The 16,610-nt window shown below is 43.8% G+C and overlaps 1 protein-coding gene across 1 annotated transcript in view; it reads right to left on the bottom strand.

Moving 5' to 3' along the window:
* Positions 1-15,927, bottom strand: part of LOC121459664 (E3 ubiquitin-protein ligase RNF185) — a 38,510-nt gene extending 22,583 nt beyond the window's left edge. Inside the window, exon 1 of the mRNA XM_041669603.1 lies at positions 15,807-15,927. The gene's annotated coding sequence lies outside the window, so the exon portion shown is untranslated. The remainder of the gene's footprint in view (positions 1-15,806) is intronic.
* Between the last annotated feature and the right edge of the window lie 683 nt (positions 15,928-16,610).

Raw genomic sequence — 16,610 nt, 5'->3', positions numbered from 1 at the left:
CACACATATAATCCCTGCACCAAGAACGTCAAAGTAGAAGAATTCCTGAGGCTTTCAGGAGGAGACAGTATTCCTAAGAATGGCACCCAAGGTTGTTCTCTGGCCTCTATATGCAAGCACAGAAGCCTGCACAATCCACGAACACATACACACACTATCTTATTATGTAACACTGGGCTTCACCCAGGGTCACTGACCTAGGCTAGGGCCTTACATGTGGAAAAAAGTACTTAGTCACTGAGCTGAATTCCCAGCCCTTCCTTATATTATCCCAGTTTGTTGCACAGAGATTATATTATACTTCCACAGAGACTTTACTTAAATGAGAATTTTACCTACATGACATAACGTTAAGTGAAAAAGCAATATACAAAACTGTATACAAAGAGATGATGAGAAAGTGCAAGCCTATAAGATCAGCACTTGGGAGGCAGGAGCATGAGTTTGAAGCCAGCCTGGACAAAACTGTTTCTCATAAAACAAAACTGTATACAAAGTCAAACACGGTGCCATATACCTGTAACCTTACAGCTCCTAGAAGGTGGAAGCATTATAAATTTTTTTTTCAAGATTAGTTTCAACTACAAAGTTTGAGCCCAGATGCTTCCTACATGAGACCCTGTCTCAAAATAAAATCCCAAAGAACCTTGTATATAAAGTTGAACATATTCTATATATGACTACAAGAGGTAAAAACCATGTAAGGAAAAAATGTAAAATATTTATGAATAATTCTGAAGAAGAATTATGGTCAAAATTCTTAAGCTTAAAAATTTTTGCGGGGGCGAGGCTAGAGGTCAGAGGACCCAGGTTCATGTACCAGACACAAGAGACCCAGTGCTTTCTTCCCTGGCCTCTGAAGGCGTTGCACACACGTGGCGCACAGACATACATACATTTAGGAAAATACTCATACACATAAAATAAAAATAAAATCTCAAAAAAAACTGAAACAAGGTCTTGAACTCAGAGACCCACCTACCTCTGCCTCCCAAGGAGGCTAGAATGAAAGAAGTGCACCACCACAGCCAATTAAATTTTTTAAAAATTACTTTTATTTATTACGTATGTAAGCGAGTCCATGCAGTGGCAGGCGGGGAAGTCAGAAGACAACTTTTAGGAGTCAGTTCTTTCACCATATGGATGCTGGGGATAGGACTCAGGTCATCAGGCTTGGTGACAGATGCCTTTACCAGCTGAGTGATCATAACAGCCACAGGGTTGTAGTCCACTCCCCTCCCCACTTGTACTTTCTGCTTTGCCCACAATAAATACTATATTTAAATGTTTTATTATATTTTGGGTGTGTGTATACCTGCCACAAGTGACTTGTGTAGGTCAGTATTTTCTCCTTCCATCATATGGGATCTGAGGATTGAATACAGGTCATCAGGCTTGGCAGCAGGCACCTTTACCCACTGATTCATCTTGACAGTCCACATATTCAAAAATAGGGAATTTGTTCAAAATCCTATACCTTTATATTTCAACAGAGGACAAGAAGGAAAACAAGCAGACTAAGATTCATTCACATGAAATTGTTAATGAGTTTTAGTACACTTTTCTTAGAAATTTTAGGTTTTTGTTGTTGTTATTTTTGAGACAGGCCTCACTATTCATCTCTGGCTGTCCTGGAACTCATGACATAGATCTCTCATAGAGATCTGCTTGCTAGGATTAAAGGCATGAGCTACTACATCTGGTGACATTTTAGCACATCACACAGACACAGACACACACACACACACACACTCCCTGTATCGGGAATAAACCTAGGGCCTCACACACCAAGAAAGTGCTCTACCACTCTCACATAAACTTATCCTTTTTAACATTTAGTTCACTCTTGAGAGACAGAGTCTCTTTATAACCTGTATTGTCCTAGAGCTCTTTGTGAGTTTCTCTCAAATGCTGGAACTACAAGCTTAGGCTACCATGCATACAGTTATTTTATTTTCTGAGACAGAGTCAGTCTAAGTTTTACAGACTGATCTTGAACTCACTCTGTAGCCCAGACAGACCTTAAACTTGAGATCGTCCTCACTCCATTTCCCCAGTAGCTAGGATCACAGTTCTGTGTTACCAGAGTTAGCTCATTTTCAATTTTTATTTAGTTTTCATTTTTTAAAAAATATTTTATTTTATATGTGGTTGTTTTGTCTGTGTGTCTGTGCACGATGAAGAGGCAGTGTCCGAAGAGACCACAAGAGGGAGCCAGATCCCTCTGGAACTGAAGTTACAGATGGTTGTTAGTCAGCATGTGAGTGCTGGGAATTGAACTCAGGTCCTCTGGAAAAGCAGCTAGTGTTCCAGTCCCTTAATTATGTATTGCTAATACCTTCAGATGCTCATAAAGAAAAGACTCTCCCAGCCCTGGAGCTCAATCACTCTGTTGTCTGATCTGGAGACCAACGGAACTAGATCATGTCTTTAGGGTAAACCTTAGCAGTAGAACTAGAGCCAAAGGGTGTATGTGTCATTTTAACAAACACCCTCCAGAAATAATGTACTAGTCTGTATTCCTGATAAATATGCAAAAGTGCTTTTATTCTCCAAGTCCTTGACAATATTAAGGCTTTGGTTTTCAAAAGAGAATGCATACTTTCAAATGGAAAGTAGAGTACTTTTTAGTTTAGAAAGGGTTAAAGTGAAATTCACTGTTTCCTTCACTAATTAGTTATCAGGACCCATATTGGTCCATGTACTATGGCAGACACAAGAAACACATCAATTTTCCAAGTACAAGTCAAAGTTGATAGGGGAATCCAGGGACGGCCTTTTCATATTTTCTTCCAATATTATCAATTCAAATGGTGTTTCTCTTGGTGAGGCTCTGTTTCAAAAAAAAGAGTGAGCTAGGCAGTGGTGATGCATGCCTTTAATCTCAGGACTCAAGAGGCAGAGGCAGGTGAATCTTTGTGGGTTTGAGGCCAGCCTGGTCTACAGAGTGAGTTCTAGGACAGCCAGGGCTACACACAGAAACCTTGTCTTGAAAAACAAAGAAGCAAACAAACAATAAAGGTGAAAAAAGGGGCTGGAGAGATGGTTCAGTGGCTAAGAGCACTGGTTGCTCTTCAAGAGAACTTGGGTCTAGATACCAGTGCCCATACAGCAGCTAACAGCCATCTGCAACTCCAATTCCAGGGGATCCAACACCCTCTTCCCACCTCCTTTAGTCCCAGTCTGGTCTCCAGAGAGAGTTCCAGGAAGGTAAGGGCTACACAGAGAAACCGTGTCTCAAAAGACCAGAGAGAGAGAGAGAGAGAGAGAGAGAGAGAGAGAGAGAGAACCTCAATTTAAAAGACGTCCTTAACCAGATTGGCCTGTAGTCAAGTTTGTGGGACATTTCTTGAATAATGATTGGTGTGGGGTGACCCACCTACTGGGGGCAGTGCTACTCCTGGGCAGGTGGTCCTGGATGGCGTAAGAAAGCAGGCTGGACAAGCCTGTAAGCAGTATTCCACCATGGCCCCTACTTCAGTTCCTAACTCCTGGTTCCTGCCCTGCTTGAGCTCCTGCCTCGCTCCCCCCAGTGATGGAGTGACTGAGAGTTGAAAGCTGAAACAAACCCTTCCCTCCCCAAATTGCTTTTGGTTGTGGTCCTTTATCATAGAAACCCTAAATTGAAGTAATAGGGGCGGCGGCGGGGCTGCGTCCCCAACACCCCAGCCGCCTGCCCTGCTAGCTTATGCCCCGAAATAATTACACAGACACTGTATTCTTTTAAACACGGCTTGGCCCATTCTCTTCTAGGCTAATTATCACATATTAATTTAGCCCATTTCTAATCATCTGTGTGTAGCACCCCAAGGTGTGCTTACCGGGAAGATTCTAGCCTATGTCCATCCCGGGTCGGAGCTTCATCCCGGAGCACGGCATGGCTCTGCCCCGAGAGGAGAGCTGTCGAGTCTCTGAGCTCACTTCCTCTTCCTCCCAGCGTTCTGTTCTGTTTACTCCTCCCTCCTATCCTCTAACCAATAAAATGGGCCAGGGCAGTTCCTTTATTAGCCAATGATTTTCCTCCATCACTAAATAATCCAATACCCATACATTTTTGTTAAAGATTTTTTCATGAATGTTTTGTCTGCACATACATCCCAGTGTAGGAGGTCCTTTTGTCTTTGTGTTGCTTTCATTGGTTAATAAAGAAACTGCTTTGGGCCTGTTGATAGGGCAGAACTTAAGTAGGCAGGGAAAACTAAAGGGCATGCTGGGAGAAAGGAGGCAGAGTCAGAGAGAGATGCCATGGATCCTCTGCCTGAGATGGAAGTGGGTTAGAATCTTGCTGGTAAGCCACTGCCAGGTGGCAATATACAAAGATTAATAAAAATGTGTTAAATCAAAATGTGAGTTATCCAATAAGAGGCTAGAGCTAATGGGACAAGCAGTGATTTAATTAATACAATTTCTATGTAGTTGTTTCAGGGCTAAGCTAGCCAGGTGGCCGGAATGAACAAGCAGCCCTCTCCTTACAACAACTGCTCTTGCCTGACCTGCTAAACTGGACAGGCAACATCTGCAGAAAAATGACCACTGAACTTGCCTAAAGGTGAAATGATCCTTCAGAGTTTCTACTTCATGAAAGAGTCTGCCAGATATTCTGCAGGACACAGAAGAAAGTGACTGACAAACTGCCAATATAGGCAGAACTGTCTTTAAAATTTCCTGCTTCATGGAAAAGTCTCCTGGATACTATGGGCCTGTAGGCTGAAGATGGATGCCCCAACAGTACAGAAGAACTTTGAGTGACTGTCCAGGCAGCGAGATGTCTCTGTCAATTCTAGAGTTTTGGAAGTTGCTTACAATGCACTTCCTGTTTATTTAGGTAATATTATATCCTTCTGGAGTCTTTGATGGAGTTGAAGAATTTATAGTTATAGTTTTCCTTAGTCATGATAAAAGATAAAGTAGATATAAATATTATAACTAATTCTTGCTTGATAATTGTTTTGTTATATGTAATTTTACTATGTTAAAGTTAAAGCCTTCCCTTTTGTTTAAATAGAAAGGGGGAAATGGTGTAGGAGGTCCTTCTGTCTTTGTGTTGCTTTCATTGGTTAATAAAGAAACTGCTTTGGGCCTGTTGATAGGGCAGAACTTAGGTAGGTGGGGAAGACAGAACTGATGGAGGAAGGTCATTGGCCAATAAAGAAACTGCTTGGCCCTGTGGGTGGAGTAAACAGAACAAAATGCTGGGAGGAAGAGGAAGTGAGGTCAGAGACTTGACAGCTCTCCTCTAGGGAGCAGACGCCTGAGAGAGACGCCATGCCCCGCTCCCGGCATGAAGCTCCGACCCAGGATGGACTAGGCTAGAATCTTCCCGGTAAGACCGGTTCTCAAAGATGATTAGAAATGGGCTAAATTAATATGTGAGAATTAGCCTAGAAGAGAATGGGCCAAGCAGTGATTAAATGAATACAGTTTCCGTGTAATTATTTCGGGCATAAGCTAGCCGAGCAGGCAGCCGGGGTGCCGGGGACGCAGCCCCGCCGCCCCTATTACTACATATGGCGCCCAACGTGGGGCAACTGCTTCCACATAAAGCCTGAGACAGCTTGGGAAGTAATTCTAGAACAAAATGAAAGCATTGTGCCTGGTTTCTTGGTAGCAGCAATTTCTCGGTTCTACTCTGCTTGCTAGACACAAGCAAGCGCCTCATCTAAGAGAGGCTTCCTGACTCAGCTTTAGCTGCAAAGCCTGCAGCTCATTAAGAGGTCCTGCCACGAAACACTTAAACGGTGTTGACGAAAAGCTGAACGCATACTTTTCGGTTTTCAGCCGTAGCAGGAAAAAAGCTGTGCCGTTTAAAAATGCCGGATTTCTGGGCTGTCCTGCCAGGACAAACTCTGACTCTTTTACACAGGCGGTTTGTGCGGTTTGCAAGCACAGGCTGCTGAAGCTCGCTTGCTGGCTACAGCCAGTACCTCAGCAGTGAGGCTGGAAAGCTAAGGAATGGGCTGGATCCAGCCGGAAAAACCACGCCTTTAATCCTACTGAGATTGCTTGGTAAATTAAAGATTCATGTGGTCAGAAAAAGAGAGATATACAGTAAAGAGAGATTCAAAGACAGAGAAAATTTCTGAATGGTTTAAAATGTGTTAAAAATATATGCAGACTAAAAGTTGAAGTTCTTAAAGTAAAAAACAAAAAAAAAAGGAAGAGAGTTGTTGTGTGTGGTAGCACACACCTTTAAACCCAGTGCCTAGAAGGCAGAGGCAAACAGATCTCTGTGAGTTCAAGGTGTATTAGCTTACACCTTTAATCCCAAATGCCTGGGAGGCAGAGACAGGCGGATCTCTGAGAGTTCAAAGACAGCCTGGTCTACAGAGTTACTTCAGGTCAAAGACACAGAGAACCTGTCTCAAAAAGCAAAGAGTTAAAAGTAAAAATAAACAAAATAGAGGTTAAAACAAAGCTGTACAAAGATGGAAAATACACAGAGAATCTTGATACTGTATGCTATTATGCTCTCTTTGAATTGTTTGAATGCTGAGGAAGGAGCAACAGCTGCTAAAAGATATTTATTTATAAATGCTGCTGAACTAATCCGACATAGATATTTTGATGCCTTGACTTTGAAATTTGGATCTAAGGACATGATGCTTTGGAAAGGAGTTTCTTATTTTGTTTTCACAGAGGATGAGACGCTGTTCATTTCTTCTATTCCGATTTGGTATGATGGACCACAACCTCCTGAAGGGTTGGTGTAAACATCTTCAGAAAATTGCTTCGCTCAACTGCCAACTGAGAAGAAACTAGCACACAGGTTAATTAGGTCTATGAAAGACCTAATTAACGACGCCCCCATTCAGCAGGAAGCAGTTTGGAGAGAAATAACTGCGCCCATATTCCCAAAAAATGTTTATAAATGTTCTTTTACATTTAAAGGGGGATATGATATAGATATGAATAATTTGCATTAGTATAGATTTTGCTTTATTGATAGAGATTTAAGGTCAATTTTGTTATATGTATAAGTGTTTCTGATTTTGATTAAGGTATTGTGATTGTGTAGTTCATTTAAATATGTACTGTATAATTAAGAAATATAGGTTGTTAATGGATAATCATCGATAATAGTAAAGCTTGTAGTCATGTTAATTAGATTTTCTAGATATATAGAGATATATTTTAGATAGGCATTCTTCATATTTTTCAAAGATTATAGAATATGGCATTTTAAATGTTTTAATAATTTAGGACTTTTCATGACAATGAGACACTCTGCTCCTGGCAGCACCAATCTACTTCAAGAGGAAGATGGGCATCGAAGAGGATCCTTATGGAGTTTGATAGCCATTTGGGCAAGAAACTGCTCTTGCCTGGACTATTGTATAAACTGGACACAGAGAACCTGCAGAAAGAGGACTACTGAACTTGCCTAAGGTGAGATGATCTTTCGGGGTTCCTGATTCATGAAAGAGTCTGCGAGACATTCTGCAGGACACAACAGATAGTGACTGAACTGACTTTGAATTTTCCTGCTTTATGGAAATGTCTGCTGGATACCATGGGCCTGAAGGCTGAAGATGGATGCCCCAACGGTACAAAAGAACTTTGGGTGACTGTCCAGGCAGCGAGATGTCTTTGTCATTTCTAGAGTTTGAAGTTTCTTAGTTCTTGTTTACTTAGGTAATATTATATCTTTCTGGAGTCTTTGATGGAGTTAAGAATAGTTAGTTATAGTTATAGTTTTCCTTAGTTATGATAAAGATTATTGTAACTTTTACTTGATAACTGTTTTTTTATATGTAATTTTGCTATGTTAAAGTTAAAGCCTTTTTTTTTGTTTAAACCGAAAAAGGGGAAATGATGGAGGAAGGTCATTGGCCAATAAAGAAACTGCTTGGCCCTGTGGGTGGAGTAAACAGAACAAAATGCTGGGAGGAAGAGGAAGTGAGGTCAGAGACTTGATAGCTCTCCTCTAGGGAGCAGACGCCTGAGAGAGACGCCATGCCCCGCTCTCGGCATGAAGCTCCGACCCAGGATGGACTAGGCTAGAATCTTCCCAGTAAGACCGGTTCTCAAAGATGATTAGAAATGGGCTAAATTAATATGTGAGAATTAGCCTAGAAGAGAATGGGCCAAGCAGTGATTAAATGAATACAGTTTCCTTGTAATTATTTCGGGCATAAGCTAGCCGAGCAGGCAGCCGGGGTGCCGGGGACGCAGCCCCGCCGCCCCTATTACTACACAGAACTGAATGCTGGGAGAGTCAGAGAGATGCCATGGATCCACCATAGATAGATGCTGAGAATTTTACATGGTAAGCCACTGCCACATGGTGATACACAGATTAATGGAAACGGGTTAAATTAAGATGTAAAAATTAAGCCGGGCGGTGGTGGCGCACGCCTTTAATCCCAGCACTCAGGAGGCAGAGGCAGGTGGATCTCTGTGAGTTCGAGACCAGCCTGGTCTACAAGAGCTAGTTCCAGGACAGGCTCCAAAGCCACAGAGAAACCCTGTCTCGAAAAACCAAAAAAAAAAAAAAAAAAGATGTAAAAATTAGCCAATAAGAAATTAGAGCTAATGGGCCAAACACTGATTTAATTAATACGGTTTCTGTGTGGTTATTTCAGGGCTAAGCTAGCTTGGCAGCTGGGATGAACAAGCAGGCCTTTCCTCCTACAATGTCCTTGTACCACGTGTATGTCTGGGGTCCAAGGAGGTCAAAAGAGGGTGTTGGATCCCCTAGGACTAGAGTTGTGAGCCACCGTGTAAGTTCTGGGAATCAAACCCAGGTCCTCTGCAAGATCAAGTGCTTTTCTTAACTGCCAAGCCATCTCTCCAGGCCCCAAAACATTTTTTTTTTAATTGAAAAGAAAAAAAAATGGCTGGAGAATAATTCGATGGTAGAAAGTTTGCACAGCATTAGAGAGAGAGAGGTCTTGTGTTCAATCCCTAGTATTGTAAAAATAAATAAATAAATACAATTTCATTAAAATCATGCCACAGAGCTTTGATGGCTCTGAGTGCGAATTTTAGTTCCCACCTATTCTGTAGCTTTATGCAAGTTATCTCCTCTCTGTGCTTGTCACAGAGAAAACTGTACGGGACTCCATCCAGGTAAGGACTCTGAGTTCAGGGAACAGTACTGTTTACACTCCCCACAGAGCAACGAAAGCAGCCAAATGAGTCACAATTTCCCTTTCTCAAAGAACACTGTTCCTTGAAGGCAGACTGGGTAACTGTCCATGCATTGACAGAAATCCAGTATGGGACACAGTTTGATCCAAAGAAATAAGATTTCTACCTAAAGTGTTGAAGTCAGGGGCATTTGCACTTCTTACTGTAACTTTCACTAACTCCACAGTAAAATTGTCTGTGTGAGTTATTTCATTTTAATCTTTACAGCCTGCCTTGAGGCGAACACTACTACAACAATGTTAGTATTCCTGGGATGTTAAATTAGACCCAGAATAGTTTAGGTCATTTGGTTGATCACAGAGCCAGTCAGCAGCAAAGCTTCCCAACCATAAGTCATGCATGTAGCAGATGGTACCTCAGTGACTTGTGCTTGGGTGTTTCGTCATGTCTGTCCCAGCTTCCAGATGCATTACTCAGCACAAGGTTTGGCACCTAAGGAGCACCTCATAAAGGTGGATGGTGTGTCAAAGCTGATACCCAAGAGCACACACAACCAGCACAACTCAATACTAGTCAACATACTCCATTCAAGTTTTAGAGAGTCAATGCCTACAGGAGCAGTGGTTGTTTAGAGACCTAGAACTGTATTACAGAGCTGACTCACTCCTTGTTTTTCAACTGTTGCTCCAAACTCTTAAGGAAGGAGCGGGAGGTACTAGGGATGGATGCCAGGGCCTTGCAAAAGTAGGCAAGTATTCCCACTAGCCACACTCCCAGTCTTGGTACAGACTTGGAAATAGAAAGGGGTGAGTACAGGGGACAGACCACAGGGATTTCATGGATACGACCAGAAAACAGTCTAGGTTATCTGGGTTGGCATTTGTGACTGGGATGTGTGTGTACGTGTGCGTGTGTGCATCCATACTGTAGACTGACTATGCAGTTTATTGTGTGCGTGTCATGTGTATGCGTGTGCAGTCATACTGTAGACTGACTAGGCAGTTTGCTGTGCACTCTTATAAGACCCAACTGCTAGTTCAACAGCACACCTGACAGGGAGAGGACATCAAATAAGGTACGTAAATGAGTAGGAATTTGGCAATTTTAACTCAAATCAATATAGGTGGGCAATGCTGCACTAGGAAAAAGCTCTCCAGATTGGAAAGATCCCAGTTAAGGACTGTTACTTTCTAGTAAAACATGATTTTAAAAAAAGTATTTAGAGCCAGAGGACATGGAATGAGGCTTATCTTTGCCTCTCACTCGCCAGTATCCCTCATCTGTAAACAGTGATAACTGCTCCTGCTTTCTTTTTTGCTACAAGAAGAGTTCATAAAATAAGGGAGTGTTTTGCTTCTACTGTCATGCAAGTCAGTAGAATATCATTAATTTAGGTTTTCCCTGGGGTTGAGCTAAACGCCTCTAAAATACTCCAAACTATTAAAGGAGAATAAATAGGGGTGACATTAAGGAGAAAACTTTCTAAGAGTTTAATACCAAACAGCAAATACCTGACAAAATAATAATCTCTTTTTGGTTTCTAATAGTTCTCAAAGAGGATCTGTGATCATAAACAATAAAGCCAGGGATGAGGAACAGATCAGTTGGTAAAGAGCTTGCTTTGTGAGTATGAGGACTCAGGTTAAATCCCCAGAACTCCACCCTCATCTGACACACACACAAACAAGCTGGGCATGATGCCATACAGAGGAAAGGAAGACAAATCCCAGGGAACACTGGCTCCCAGCTTTGCCTACTTGGTAAGTCACAGGTAAGTGAGACCCTGTCTCAAAGAAAACAAAAGTAGATGGCACATGAGGATGGTGCCTGAAGAGGATGGTGCCTGAAGAGGATGGTGCCTGAAGTTGCCTTCTGGCCTTCAAGTGCACATGTTCACGAGGCACCTGTGCACACAGGCACACAGACACACACACACACACAACATAAAGCCAGGTATCACTTGGAAAGTCTGTAACATCAGCTTTTACGAATCACGCTTGCACCCTAACGCTTCCTTTAGCAGCTGTGCTTACTGCCATTTAGAAAACGCCAACTAGGCTCAAAGATAAAAAATAAGCCTGACAAGATCTGTTCCCTGGCCCCAAGGAGTCTAGGGCCAAGTCGGAATTTAACTTTTATGTAATAGTAACAAATTTCCGCACGCTGCACCATATCTTGGATCCACTATCTTGGATCCACTTTCATATTCAAAGAGCTGTCTTTCTTTACAAACCCACCATGCCCACATCACCAGGTACTTCTGAGGAACAGCTGGTAGAATGGGAACTAGTTTGTCAGGTGTTACAAAGACCACCCAGGGGTCAACCTGGCAACTAGTCTTAGAACAGAACAGCCAGCTTAGATTAGTAACCACAGAAATGAAGCTTCAGTATGTCCCACGGTCACCTGGAGGTCAAGGGCTCCACATTCAACTGTGTGTACACAAACAAAATGTCTAATCCTGCTGAGGTGAAACAGCAAAAGCAGGCTCCACTTGGAAAGTGAAAAGTTCTGGAGAGAAACAGCGATGATGCTTCTACAGTATCAATTTTCTTAAAGATGGCTAGCATGGTCATCTTATTCTATGTATTTTAGTATGATAACAAAACAAAACAAACTGGGTAGCCGGATGGTGTTAACATTCAGATGTTAACAGGCTACCTGCTAATGGTTGGACCAGTAGTCCCAGGTACTTGGGAGACTGAAGCAGAAGGACCAACTGAGGTCAGGAGTTTGAGACTAGCCTAGGCAACCCAGTAAGAGCTGATCTCAAATGATGATAACTGGAAAAAAGTGGAATACAAGAACTATGTATGGCAACTGATTCAACTATAAAAATGTACTCAGTGGTGAGCCAGGGAGATGGCTAAATGATAAAAGTCTTTGCTATGTAAACATGTTTGACTCCCCAGAAATCATGGAAGACCGTAATGAAAGTGTTCATAATCCTAGCACCCTTACAAAGCAAAGTCAGAAGAATTTCTGAAAATTTATGGGTCACCTAGCCTGACAGTGGAAAACAAAAGAAACAAGGTGTTTGAGAAGAGGACTGACACTTGAGATTGTCCACTGATGTCCACATGCACACTTGGCATGCACACTGATCCTCCCTCTTCCTCTCTGCCCACACCCACACCCACACCCACCTGCGCTGTACCCAGTGACAAGAAACAAGGAACTGAGACCAACTGCAGCAAAGGTTCTCTTTAGATGATACACGGATAACAAGGCAGGTAAGAGGGATACTTTTCTAAATTTCCCAAAGTAAGTAATCTTTAACAATTTAAACGATGGGGGTGTTTGTTTTAATATTCATGATGGTGTGGTTAGGGCCAAAGACTGTGGAGTCAGAATCAGCACGGTGAGCCAGCAGTTCCGGAACCCTAAGCCTACATTCACCCTGAGTACTCCACAGTATCATGCACCCCTGGCCTCTCTGCCTGTGACAGACACAGGATCTCCACATGCTCTTACCACATTTTGGATGATGCCGTGCTTTCTGGGCACAAATAGTATCCCTTGCACAGGAATATGGTTGCTTAGATCAGCAATGATTGGGGCTGTGCCAAGTTTTGCATAATCAGCAGTCTAAAATGGACAACTTACTCTGTGCTTTAGAATGTCCAAATCACCGGGCAATGATGGCGTACACCTTTAATCCTAGCACTAGGAGGGATAGGCAGGTGGATCTGTGAGTTCAAGGCCAGCCTGGTCTACAAAATGAGTTTCAGGTCAGCCAGGACTGTTAAACAGAGAAAACCTGAGCCGGGTGGTGGTGGCGCACGCCTTTAATCCCAGCACTCGGGAGGCAGAGGCAGGCGGATCTCTGTGAGTTTGAGACCAGTCTGGTCTACAAGAGCTAGTTCCAGGACAGGCTCCAAAACCACAGAGAAACCCTGTCTCAAAAAACCAAAAAAAAAAAAAAAAAAAACAGAGAAAACCTGACTGAAAAAAAAAATAATAACAAAAGATTAGAATAAAATCCTATAGAATGTCTAAATTCAACTTCCTTCAGATAAGGAAGTTACTGGCAAGTTCTCATTGTGCCATTAAGCTCATTCTGAGTTACTCCCAGGGCTGTCAGAGATTAATTAAACACTCTGAATATTTATAACCAAAATTGTACATGTGGACAAATAATCCAATTACAGAATGGATAAAGGAACTGAATGAAATTTCTCCCAATAAGACGTACACAGATGAATGGGTTGGCAAGAGCTTAGTAGGTAAGGGTGCTTGCTGTCAAGCCTGAGAACTTTATTTCAATCCCCACAAACCCAAATGAAAACTGATTCCTGCAAGTTATCTTCTGACCTTCACACATCCATCGTGGCACATGCAGGTATACACACAGAGAGACACAAATGAATAAATAAAATGTAAAAACCCTACAAGATATATAAATGATAGTAAGCACATGCAAATATGTTTAATACTATCAGTATGAGGAAAATGTAAATCAATAACATAATGAGATGACCCTTCCTCCTGGGAGGGTGTGTACATATATATGTGTATTTTGTTTAGTTGACTCATTTTGTCATTTTGACTTTACTATGTAGTTCTGGCTGTCCTGAAACTCAAAAGATGAACTGGCTTTGTACTCACAGAGATCCACCTACCTCACCTCAAGTGCTGGGATTATGCTTTAGACATATAAAAGCTGGACTAGGGAGATGGCTCGGCTGGTAAGTGCTGCTGCACAATGATTAGGATCCGAGTTCAGATTCCTAGCACACACATGAAAGCTGGGCACTGTAACATATATATGTAACCTTGGCACTAAGGGCTGGGAAAAGACACAGGCAGATCCTGGGAGCTTGCCAGCCAGCCAGCTTAGCTCTAGGTTTAAACCAGAGCTATTTATTTTTTAAACAAAATAAAAAAGTAGGTGATAAGTAAGTAAATAAATCAATCAGAAAGCAAAGAAGTACCTGCACACACACACACACACACACACACACACACACACACACATATACAGCTCCAAGCACAAGGATTTAAAGCCATACAAGTATAATGACACATCTCAGCACCTGGACAAGAGGGCCACCAAAATTTGAGACCAGCCTGAGCAGGAGAGAGGGAAAGAGTAAGGCTCAGTTTATAAGATAGGGAGAAGACTGACCCAAACACCTGCAACCAGTCCTCCTTTCTGTGATCCACAGTTCACTGGCAAGTAGAGCCTTAGGGGGAACATAAGCAATCTTAGCATTTGGAGGCTGAGGCAGCAAGACCCTGAGTCTGAAGTCAGCCTGGGCGACATAATACTCCGGAAGAGAGAGACAGACAGACAGACAGAGTGTTAGTTCACAGTGTTCAGAGGCTTTCTAAATTATTTTTAGAAAACAAATTACTAATGTCAGATATAGCCTAGCACTGGGGAGCCTGAGGCACAAGCCTGGGCTATAGTGAGGCCCTGACTAATAAAATGAATTAAAAAAATCAAAATCAAAACAAAAAAATTACTAACCAATGGAATGGATCACTGTTTCTCAATACAACAAACACTTCCGACACCTTCATCAGATACCGGGTGGTTCCAAAGTCCTTGAAAAGAAGGATGGTGAACTCGACGACTCGGAAAAGATTACATAAGGCAAGTGTGTGCTGGTCTGATTTACAGGAGATGTAGGCTAGAAGGAGGGCTCAAGAGAAGAAAGGAAGACAAAGAAACTTCAAATTCAACTGGCATAATACTAAGTAATGAGGAATCCCAGCACTGAGACTGAGGCAGGAGGATCAGGAGTTCAAGACCAACCTAAACTACAAAAGGAGTTTGAAGACAGCATGAGATCCTATCTCAAACGACAAAGGAAATGTCACATACACTCTGAGGGCAAGTTAGAATAAGAGACTTCCAAGTTGGAAGGGCCCTCCCTCTAAAACCTGTATATCTTCTTCCATTAACGAGACAGCCAGTCAGTAGTCACTTCTGAAGATTCTTCCGTTAAATTCTTAATAGTAAGCACACATTTGTCTTCCCGTAAAACCCACCTATTAATCCTCGTTGTACGTCTTTCAGCCCCAAAGTTTAGGTGGGAGTCCTCGTTGCCATAACCTACGTGTGCCACGCCCCCGGCCAGTTACACTCCTCCGGTGGGCTCTCCTAAGCTAGACGGATGTTTCAAAGAGACGGACGGGCCCCGGCTGCCTCCCAGCGAACCCCGCATCCACAGCGGGAGAGCGCCCCACATGACCAGGCTTCAAACAGCGGTGGACACAGGAGTCCCGAGGAGAACGTTCAAAAGAAGGTTTCCTAGGTTCCAAACCCAGATTCGAAACAAGCTGTCGGAGTTGTCCGGCCGGGGCTGGGGAGCGGCACCCCAGCGGACCTCAGGGCGGGTGGGTTTTACAAGTGTGGGAGGCGGCGACCTCGGATCCAGGTCTCCCACGCTTCCCCCCACATCTGTCCACCACCCTCCGCAGCTCCCCACCCGGCCGAAGCTCTACCTACGGGGGAGACGGCCCCGCACCCGAGGGAGTCAGGGAGTCCGGGTGAGTCCGTCTGGAAGGGGAGCTGCTGCGCGCCCTTCCCTTTTCCGGGGCCTCAGTTTGCCCAATCTGTACCCAAGGACGCCGGCCTGACCTTCCTTCTGGGACCCGGCGGGACTCAGACAGGCTGACTCCGGGCCCCGGGCTCCAGGCCCCCCAGTCCCTGAGCCCCGGAAGGGGTCCCGCGCCTCCCGGGCCCGCCGCCCCAGCTCGTCACGTACCGGCCGCGGCAGAGCGAGCGCCGGCGACGCCACCAGTCCCCGTCGGTCCCACGGTGGACAAGCCAGTCTCAGAGACTCGTCAGTCTGAAGGATTGAACCTCCGGCCCCTCCCACCCGGACTTCAGTCACCTGACGCGGAGCCGCCTCTGTCAGCGCGACTTCCGGTTACGGCCGGAAAAGGCTGATGTGTGCAGCGCCGAGCTCCGGCCAGATGCGGGGCTCGTAAGTTCCGCCCCGGGGCCGGAAGCGGAGGACGTCCGGCCTTTGGATAGTGTTTCCTCGACCGTGGGGAGGAGAAGAAGGGAGTTCAGTGGATGGAGTGCTTGCTTCGCCTTCTTGAGGTCATGGGTTCGAGTCCCAACAGCGTGTAAAACGTGTCTGTGCCCGGCAGTAATCTCAGCATTCACTCGAGTGGTGGATCAGAATTCCAGTGTTGTTTTCGAAGCAAACTTGGGATGCAAACTGTGTTGCTAAACAACGGTAGTAAAAAAGTATGGGCGGGGTGGGGGGAGGTCTGCCTTTTGAAAAAGCCAGTTCTAGAGATACCACGCCTTGTACTAGACTGTAAGGATGATGGTGACGGCTGGGAATGTGTAAATGACACTGGCGCTACCTTTGAGGCTCTTCTAACCAAATCTGTGAAATTTCTGTATCAAGATGGCTCAGTGGGTAAGGATACTTGCTGCCAAGCCTGTCAACCCTAGTTCAATCCCAGGGACTCACAGTTGTCCTGTGACCTTTCCTTGTATACAGACACAATTAATTCATGTTAACTTTTTATTTTAAGAGTATAATTAAGCCGGG

This window comes from Microtus oregoni, unplaced genomic scaffold (genome assembly GCF_018167655.1).
Source record: "Microtus oregoni isolate MIOR12 unplaced genomic scaffold, Mior012 000019F_ref0000042, whole genome shotgun sequence".
NCBI classification, from domain to species: domain Eukaryota; kingdom Metazoa; phylum Chordata; class Mammalia; order Rodentia; family Cricetidae; genus Microtus; species Microtus oregoni.
This window is presented reverse-complemented; position numbering and strand designations above follow the sequence as displayed.